Source organism: Lepeophtheirus salmonis, chromosome 3 (genome assembly GCF_016086655.4).
Source record: "Lepeophtheirus salmonis chromosome 3, UVic_Lsal_1.4, whole genome shotgun sequence".
Lineage (NCBI taxonomy): Eukaryota > Metazoa > Arthropoda > Copepoda > Siphonostomatoida > Caligidae > Lepeophtheirus > Lepeophtheirus salmonis.
In genome coordinates this window covers 213,742-223,845 of record NC_052133.2, presented here as the reverse complement: position 1 = coordinate 223,845, position 10,104 = coordinate 213,742, and positions in this window count along the sequence as shown.

Below are 10,104 nucleotides of genomic sequence, written 5' to 3'. Positions count from 1 at the left end.
CAATTTTTCGTCTCAATGTCCATGATTTTCTGAATCTCTGAGCTCAGTATTCAAATTTGTAAGGAATGGTCAAACTTAAAATATATACCTAGTATTGGGAATCTTGACTTCTAAATATCCATTGGAAAGAAATCAATAATTTTTTTTTTCCTTGAGGTCTATGATACTAATATTCTTCCAATGGTGGATTTAGTCATGAATTGACTTAGACATGTGAAATATGTTTAACTCAATGAAGTATATTGAAACTGTGAATAAAGCCTTTCTTCAAATTAAGTCATTGGATGATTTCTCCATGGTTTATGTATCATTAAGATTTCCCAAGGCCTTTTACCCTTCAAAATCTGAAATGTATTCGATCAAGTCTTCAATTTTAGAAAATGTTCGAAAACAGTGAAGAAAGGATTCAAATAAGTATATAATGAAGACATTCATTGACTTTAACTTTGAAAAAGCTTTCTAAAATTAATTCAAAAAAAGATGTGTCAAAGTTTTATTTTGTATAAATATTGATTTAAAATCTCCAATTCCTGGATGTATATACAGGTTCCATCCTTGCCTATATTTTGGCCAGTGCTCCGAAATTTTTGGAGCACATCATAGATTTATGCCAATTTTACTTGAAATAGTAAGTGTAGACGATTTTAGTTAAAATTAGTTGAAAAATGCATTGTTATTGAAATTTTATAGGTTCTTAATTATTCGAGTTCCCCTATTAGTTGAATGAAAATCGGGTACATTTTCAATGCGGGGGAGACGAATCATTAAATATTATTACTATAAAATGAATAACTATAGTATTGCAAATATTTACCTTCTGTAATTGATGCGTCTGTAATTTGCCCAATGGATAGCAATACTTTAGTTCTTGATGTGTAATACATATTTATCTCAAATGCTTCATTTTAAGCATATTAAAAAGTTCATAAGGAGATTTTTTCATAAATATATATTTGGTAGACTTGCTGGTCCCACATCCTTGAGCTATTCTCAGATCGGTTTACATAAGGCTGTGAGTGTACGGTATTACCATACGTTTAATTATCGCTAGAAATAGAGAAAATCAAAGCCCCTATATAAAAATGTTTGACCACTTAAATAAAATACAAATTTATAATTGTGTTTTTATTTTTAAATAGAATCAGATTTGATTTGTTTTGCCACATTTTTGCACTCATTGCTTCCTACAATCTGTGCCCGACATCCTAGCAACAAATCCAAAAAAAGAAAATACTAATGTTTTTTATTCAATTGTCTTAAGTGAGAGGTTATATTTCTGTAATAAAATATAAAGTAGTGCATTTCATAAAAGATAATATGTAATAGCATTAGCAGACGTTAAAAAGATGAATCTTTTTACTAAATGAAAGAATATAATATGTTGTACTGATGTTAAAAAAAGACATGTTTCCATATAACCTCATCTCTTAATTGATAGAAGCTCAAATTTGCTTTCTTTCTTCGTTCCTTGAGGTACTCAGGAAGACTTTTCATCGCTAGAAATTCTAGCAATTATTTTCTCCAACTCCGCCTGAGTTATTTCCGGATAGTTGTCACAATCACAGAACTTGGCATCCTTCGGAGGCCGAGTAGGATCTCCGAGAGTCATAGTGGCTTTGGAGATACTTTTTCTCCTCGTCTCAGCATCACTACTAATCTCCATCCCAGGAACATATCTCGTGAAGAAGGATAAAAGATAATTCGTCAAAGAAGAGAAAAGGGACACACTTCCATTATTCCTGGGAGTTGAAACACCACTTTCCCTCAAGGCTTGAAGCTCTCTCTTGGCTTTGACACAAACGAAACATAGTCCAGACTCCACTCTGGGTCTCTTCGATTCTTCTAAAATTTTCTTCAAAAAGGTAATAACCTTATCCTCGAGAGCCTTTGAATCTTTGTCAAGATCCTTGAATTCTGATCGGAAGTCATTGAAATATTCATGGATACGAGTTTCAGGACTGAAGAGCCTTTTAGAGTCCTTTTCAGGATAATCAACAGCGGTCCAGCGGCCAGACTTTCTAATTGTTACGTCGGTCATGCTTCGAGATATTAAAGGAAATGAAAGAATAGTTTGTGATGCTGAGGGATGTGATTGAACAGGTTGAGGATTTAGTTTTCTTCCGTTTTATCAAAGTACATGACATTCTAGTTTCTTCTCAAGTCACTCAATCACTCCCTTATTAATCCATTTATTATTATTATTTATTAATAGCAAGAAGATGAGTGCATATTATTAATTATTATATAGACAATTGGAAACCAAATAATTTGACCACATTGTCAATTGATACTCATCCTTTGGTTAGAGTCTGATTTAAAATATAAACAACCATCCAGTCATACCCAATTACAGGGGGGCCCGCAGGGGTTGGGCAGCAGGGACTGTAGCCCAACCCCCAATTAAGGAATGTTTGCTTTTTACTAGAAGGTATATTTTTTTTAAATTTAATATTTTAAATTTAATTTAATTTTTTGTGAATAGGTATGGATTTTTGACATTTTTTTCCTAAAAATTTAATATTTCCAAAATTTAATTTTTTTTGAAATATTGGAAATTTAATTTTCTGTGAATAGCCAAGAATTGAGAATATTTATCTCTAAAGAATGTAAAGTTTGAAATTTTATTTTTCAATTTATTTTCCAAAAATTTGTAATTTGTAGACGCCGCTAAATTAAGAATTGAGAAACATCTTAAAACCACTAGAAACATAAGCAGCGTCTGTTTTGTAGAGGAGCACTTTTTCTAGGCCCTGCACTTTACCATATAAATAGGGTCCGTACACGAATGATATTTTTTCAATTTCCCAAAAAAAAAAAACAAGATTATTGTCTATTAAAAAAAGTTGAAACGATATTCAAAATTATTCTAATAAAAAAAAATTAAAATTTCTTTCTAAAAAACCAAAATTGGAAACTAAATTCAAAAATAGTAAAAGGACCCGTCCATTTATCTTTGCCCCCGCTCACGGTAAAACCAGACCTGAGTACACGGCGTAAGAAGCGTTTTCAATTTATCAGGTTGCCATAGGTGGGCAACTGCTAGTTTTTCGTTAGACCGCTAATTTTCTTGGCGTTCTGCCATCCATAATTCCGCTAATTTTGTAGGTTTATGGGCCGCTAACTCTAATTCTCTAGCTAATTAAATTATATTCATGCAAGGTCTAGAAAATGACCCGCAGACTACAGACCTAGTGGAAGTGGCGCTAACAGGGCGACATGGCCGACGTAACAAGTATACAAATCTATTAATTTGAACATGGGATTTGGGTGAGCCTAGTAAGAACAAACTCAAAGTGTGACTGAAACTATAAGCTTAAATATAAATTTTTCATAAAACATTAGATCTCTAAGTAAGTAAGTCGTAATGATGGGATTAGTGATCCTACAATGCTACAAATGCCAAAAGTAAGTTTTTAAATTTCATAAATCATTAAGACATAGACGTACCACATGTTAATAAATAATATGTTATAATATCTTTGATTTTTCATATATTTTATTTAATTAGGTAACTAGAACTAAGAGTCTCTGTAGTGGCTACTTGTAGAAACCCAAGAGGTGTTTCATAACACCGATTCCCAAAATACCTTGCAAGAGGCAAGGCTTGGATTTGGGATTGTCAAAGAAAAGACAAATTCAATACTGATGAGGCCTGAATTTGTGCTCATCATTTTGAATCGTAGTGCTTGATCATTTATTAAATTTAAAAACTTAATTTTAGCATTATATTTAGTAAAATATCGCTTAAGAAATATAGAGTAACCACTTCTATAATAATTATATAACTTATTTAAATTTTTACTTTTTAAATTTATGTAGTATCAATAACCAAGCCATTTTCATGCTGCCCAACCTTGTTTTAGTAAAATTGATTATATCTAATGATTAAAGTTGATAATATTGTAGAGAAAAACGCGTGCAAGAAGAAGGGGAAAAAAATACATATGGTATCATTGTTTAAAATACTGATGTGATTATCATTTGCCTGCTTTATTATGATTTTTGAGGGTATAACGAAAGTATTTATTAGCAAAATGTTTAATGAAGATATACTACGTATAATTGATCTAGACGTTTTTTATCCGTTACAGTAGATTTTATAACGTCACACTCCATGAAATTGTAATTCATTATGAACCTTATTCTCAGAATAATAGCTAATGAAACGACAAAGTAGAGTATTTCGAAATATATTTCAAGTTCCAAGTTTAAAAAAGAAGGCTTTAATTAAATATAGTCTACATAATAAAAAATATACCATCATTCATTTATGTTAAATATACAAAATTAAACAATTGTAATCATTTAACTAATAACAATAAATTATATATACAGAATATTGAAATAATAGATTGATCCAAATAATATTTTCTTGTTCTGACACCGGAATCCAGTTAAATATGTCATAACTTTAGGCTGGAAAACACAAGCGAGACGTGGAGTTTAATCAAAAAAGATAATCACACCTTTACTTCATGTGGAAGTTGCTATATACAATTGTGCATAGGATAGATATCTCTCTACCGATGAGACCTAATTATTAATAATAAAGTAAATGTCAAAATCATAGAATAAAAAAATGTTAGAAATAAATCCATCTTAAAGATTTAGAGCAAAAGCTAATTATGTAGTAATGTCCGGCAATATTACTACTTATTAAGAGCATCAAAAAAATATATTTCCCCCGTTATTTAGGCCTATATAACAACATACTATTACCATGAAGGAATCACGAACACAATTGCTAATTATAATGCTACACCCAATGTAACCTTTTCACCCGTTGTTGTGACCATTTAGGCAGTTGTTTTTGGCTTTTATGAGTTTTTCTGAACTCCATTTCTTGGAGCCTATTAACCATAACTAAGCCTTAAGTGATAAAAAAGTAATATTTATTGAGTATGTAATATTGAAAAACCTAATTATCATACCCAAGTCTTTACGTGAAGAAACTAGTCTCAGACAAACTAGTTGCGAACCATCCAAAGCTACTACCCCCGTTGTTGTGACCATTTAAGCAGTTGTTTTTGCCATTTAATGAGTTGTGTATCATAATTCTTGATATGTTTAGCTAAAAAAGAATCATATTTTAGGGTTAGATTTAAAAAAAAATTGAATACCTACTGTTAGATAGTACAAAATTCAGAGTTTCATTTCGAAATTAGTCAATGTTTTATACTTTTTACTGATAACTTGATCGTCATTTGGTGTGGATGACTCAAAACATTTTTATATGTATTTCTAAAAATGACGTCAGTACCAACATCCTCCATTAATTTAATGATGGTTCCTTGGGAAGGGATAGATTTACCCGTGTATTTCTCCATAATTTTTTTGAACGTAGATGCTTAGCAATGGATAAAGTTATATTACATGCAATAATCATCTTTGTGAGATCAGAGTTAAAGTCTGACTTGATGTATTCATTTTGAAAAACTGCCCAGAGTTTTTATAAGATTTATACGAAGGCCCTTTTCCTTCTTCCAGATAACTTGCATGGCTTTTTCGTCTGATAAATAAATCCTGTACCCTTGGAGATAGTTGGGGGTATGGGGGGTTTCGACAATCTGACATCCCTTCCAAAGTTGGGTCGAAAGGTCTTATCATTGGTACATTGACAAACCCTTCCATCAAATGTGACAGATATCTCCAGGTGTGTATCAGCCTTTCAAGATACCCTTATGCAATTCTTGAATGGGGAATTCCAATCACCATACTTCTGCAAAAATTAAATGGCTTTCTAATAAACAGGGGCCAGTTCACACACAGACCGAATGCTCTCAAATAAGCGATGTATTTTCTGACATTCTTTCAAGGATATCACCCCCTTCCTATGAAGAGAAGAAGCAAAGTTATCCAACTTAGTACTTTTATCGTAAGGCAAAGATATTTCCATTAGAGAAGTATCCCATTTTAGACGCAAATACAACAAAGATTTACAAGCAATAAATACACTTTTATTAAAATTCAAAGAAAAGCCCAACATGGAGAATACCTAAGCTGAAAGGAAAACCACTGATCTTGTAACCCTCTCAAGACTTCCCTTGTAATACAAGCTCGTCTAGGTAGATACTGCATGAAATCGAGAGTTCTCCTCTAAAAAAAAAATATAATCGGGTTCAACATCTTTGTAAACACACTAGGAGTGGATGACGAGCCGAAGCACAAGACTCTAAACAGAAAATTTTTACCTTTGCAGACGAATCTAAGAAATTGTCTATCTCTTTCCTTTATCCTAAACGCATGATATGCGTTTGATATATCCAAAGAAAATAAAAAATGCTCCCTTTTAAACTACTGTTTTAATGACAAAACTGATTAAATCTTAAATTTAGATTTTACCAAAAATTTATTTAAACCTTTGAGATTGAGGATAACTATCCAGCTTACGCCGTCTCTTTTCTTAAATGCAAATAGCCCCGAGACTATCTGTATTTCGGTGAAACGGTCCTGCACTTCCTCTATTGTTCAAACATGCAACAACTCTTCAATTTCATTATCAACTGCTAGCTGCGCTGCACTGTCCTGTCTCGGGTTTGCTTGAAACAAACTTGTTGTTTGACCTCCCGAACAGAATTGTAATCTATAACGTTCTTCAATAACTCTTAAAATAAAAGAGCTACCTAAAATAATTTTCCAGTTTTCCACAAAAAGATTTGTGCGCCAAATTGAATATTTTAAAACACAAAGCCAAACTCAGTATATAACCGCGCCTAACAGTCACTCAAAAGTTGTGCCTCAATGCTCTGGGCAAGTTCTTTATAAGCATGAGAAAATTCAAAATTTAACGTACCTCTCTTCGAGTAATTGTTTGACCTTAACGGTGTAACATTGGCACCAGCCCCCCTCTCTCTCTCACGGTCCCCCGTTCACTTGGGATACAGGAAACCTCCGGAGAATTTCCTTTTCCTCTGAGGTTTTGTTCCCTTGAGGGCATCTGCAAAAAGTCTCTCAGATTTGGCCACCTACATTACTGACTTAATAGCATACTTTGATAAAAGTATCTTAAGATCTGCGTCCTGAGACTCTGGCTCTTTAATAAGAGAGGCCTTAACAGGGTTTTGCATGGCCGTCAGAAGACTAGCCACTTTGGAGGACTTGATTACAGTATCTAGTCTCCAAACGGCCTATAAGAAGTTCCAATTTTGGAGGGCAGCCCACCTAAATAGTAAGGGGCTGGTTGGACTCTTGCCTTCTTAGTCCTTTTCTCTCCTCCTCAGCTCACAAATGTGAGATATGTATGTCACAGTAGAGATTGAAATCCAGTAGAATCATTGATTACAAATTACAATTTATTCGAGGGAGATAATATCATTTAATACTTAAAGAGGTTGTGTGTTTTCAAAAATATGACGCCAAGTCATACCCTCAAAGTTACCTATTATATAATCATAGTTAATAGTACAGGGTGTCCACGATAAATTGGAACTATCTTAAAATTCAATCTACTTGATAAAAATGGAATTTGTAGTGTATTTGTTAATATGAAAAAGTTAGACATGTTATTAAACAATAAATTTATTCAACATGTCCTCCCTCAGCAGCCACCATCTTCTCCATCCTGCCCCTAAAGTATTTGCATGCCCTGAGTACTTCTGCCGAATCGAAAGTATTCCACTCCCTCATAATGGAGCCCTTCAGGGCCACGATGTTCTTGTGGCTGACCTTGCACACCTCCCTCTCCAACTTCCCCTACCCGTAGTAATCGCACGGATTAAGGTCGGGTGAGTTGGAGGGACAGGTGTTGCAATCCCAGAAAGGGATGTCGTGGGAGTTGAAGAGGTTAGTGGTCCTCATGGCGATGTGTGCGGGCGCTGAGTCTTGTTGCAATATGAACTCCCTCCCAGCGGCCGTATCCTTCATCCAGGGGATGACGAACTCCTCCATGACTTCGCAGTACCTTATCACGTTAACTCTTTCCTTGGGATTGAAGAAGAAACGAGGCATCACCTCACTGGTGCTGCAGATGCCACCCAGTGTCATCACAGAGACTGTGAACTTTGTGGTGAAGACCACAGGGACCTCTTCTCTCTCCTTGGCAAGTCACCTGTCATTCTGGACGTTGCAGTTTCTGTCAACAGTCCAGTTCTTGTCGTCAGAAAGGAAAATGATTCTACCTCCATGGCTCTTCAGGTCATTGAGGAGACGCTTACCGTTGGTGAGCCTGGTGGCCTTCATGGATGCCGTGAGTTTGTGTAGTTTGGCCATTCGGTATGACCTGTACCTGAGATCCTCATTCACAGCCTTGGATATCAGCTACTTGCTCACTCCATGGTTTTTGGCCAACCTGGACAAGGCAGTCCCCGGCGAAGCCTTGATGGACTTCCGGAGGCCTTCAAGGAAGCGGGGAGTGCGGATTTTATCACTTTTCATATTGTGGACCTTCCAGCAGACCTTCTCTTCAACCTCCCAGGCATTGAAGACCCGGTACACTGTGGTCTTGGGGTAGTTAAGACGCTTGTAGATAGCAGAGGGCTTGTGTCCCGCGCGAGCCAGTTCGAGGATGGTGTCTTTCCTTGCTTGTTCCATGATGACTATTGTTTGTTGTCAAAATAATTGTGGTGGAAGTTATAGTGTATTGTTCATGCAACCTTTTATATTAGTATGATTTAACCCCGAATAACCCCAGTATGGATCTGGATGAAGTTTAAAGTAGTTCCAATTTATCGTGGACACCCTGTATATCGTTTAGGTTAAGAATTTTAAGATAAATCAGCTAAATATAAATAAAAAGTTTTTTATTGTTCATCTTTAAGATAGCGTGTTCGTGCTAGCCATAGTTAATCATTTACATCATATTTGCCTCTTTGAGTTTGTGTACTAGTGTATTTCTTCTAAAAGTCCTTGACGAGTGCTTTGCCGTTCGCGAACGATTCGTTCTTTTGAGCGATCCTTTTTAGTGAACGTACTCAGTTGCATAAATGATTTGTTCTTTTATACTATAATATTCCCATATAGAATATATCACTCAACCTAAATCGTATATTTCTATCTACTTTGACAATTTTGTTAAGTTATTATGATTTATGAATATATTCAAGTGAGGAAACATATATTTGTGTATCGCATCGTAGTTTATTAGTTTGCACTCTAATTTGCGCACACAAATAGAAGCAAAGTCACCAACCCACCAATTGAACTGTTTTAACATAAAAACTGATTCAACAAAAGAATTGAATCATTTACAGATTATTCATATTTTGTACATTCAAGTAGCAATTCACTGGAGTCTACACTAACAACTAAATAAAAAAATTCTTCCACAGCCGCTTCCCTATGCATCAAAAAATCAAATATAATATCCAAAAATACATTCCGGCTTACCGGTTATAAAGGTTTTCTTAACTAAAATTCATTTTTTCATTAAAATGAATGCTTTCATTATTATTTGCCTTACTAGAGGACAAGTTAAAGATGTTATATAATTATTAATGCAATATGGAAGTTTTAGAATATAAGGAATGTTAACTGAGCCCAACTTATGTTAGCATGTATTTCTCAATACCAATTTGGATTTAAAGTAGTTTGATGCAAATGAATACCATAATTTAGTCATGAATGATACACCATATTTAAAAAAAAGCATATTAAAGAAATTTATTTATATTTTAAAAAATTGTTTATATTGAGCGATTTACTTCCAATGATTTAATACAGCTTCTTTTAATAGATATAAAATTGTAATATATCACAATTAACTGTATTATACAATAGAAGGGGGTTTCTGATAGCCTATCCATGTTTATAATGTACCTATACAAATACTTATTTCATTCGTTATGTCAAGAAGATTTTTCGGTCCGCTTTACAAGGGTGAACGGTTGATTTTCAGTGGTGAACGTGGGATATTTAAACAGGGAAAATGCTACAGCATAGATTAAATCTTGCAAGAATATCGTCCAATGGACTGTCTGACCATTATTTTCTTCAGGCAAACATTGGGAAAAATAAAATGAAAAGGAAAAACTCTAGACGGAAAGTCAATGCCGACCTATTCATAAAGGAAGGAGTATAATGGAGTATAAAATGCACGGTGCAAGAATGGGAGAAAATTTTTGAACTATACAATTAAGTAAAACAATTTAAACCTCCTTAAATATTTTT